Below are 772 nucleotides of genomic sequence, written 5' to 3' on the forward strand. Positions count from 1 at the left end.
TATTACTTTGTTAATAGATCAGTCATATGTTGCAAGATGGAAAGATTACTGGGAATTAATTAGCATTCACTTCATGAAAATCTCTTTAATACATAAAAATATTATTGTAAATAACCCCATGTTATGGTTACTAAAAGAATTTTGTACTTCATCCATTACACCAAAATATGTAGTTAGTTACCCATTAAACATTATTATCAGTTATCGTAATTTTATATTCATGCATCCTAAGTATAAGGAATGGAATTTTATTCTATTCCCTATAATGTATACACAAGGTATGCTTTTGTCAACCACCTCTGAAAGAACTCTTTTAGTCACAGAGAATGATCTAAAGTATTGGTATCAGTTGCTGTCTGATAATAAAGTAAAACATTTAGACTTCTTAAAGCAAGAATTTGATTTGAGAGAAACATGTTGGTTAGAAATTCAGACTTTTAGACAACATCTTATTAATAAAATTGATTTAATGTCTTTAACAGTTAAAGAATCTGTTCCAATACTGATTGATTACTTGATATTAAATTTACAACATAGAGTTTCTGATAAAGGTAAGCTCTCATACATACATAAAATTATCAGAGAAGAAACTCATTACAGTTCAGATACCTATTGAATTATTTCATTTCCATTAATGGTGAATCACCAAAACAACAAGATAAACAATATATATTGGAATCTGCTTATAAAACTACTTCTTCCATTAATTGGAGACTTTTTACTTGGAAATTTTTACATAGATCCTTCTATACACCTTTAATGATGAATAAAA

The sequence above is a fragment of the Protopterus annectens genome, chromosome 9.part0 (genome assembly GCF_019279795.1).
Source record: "Protopterus annectens isolate FY-2018-M chromosome 9.part0, PAN1.0, whole genome shotgun sequence".
Classification (NCBI taxonomy): domain Eukaryota; kingdom Metazoa; phylum Chordata; order Ceratodontiformes; family Protopteridae; genus Protopterus; species Protopterus annectens.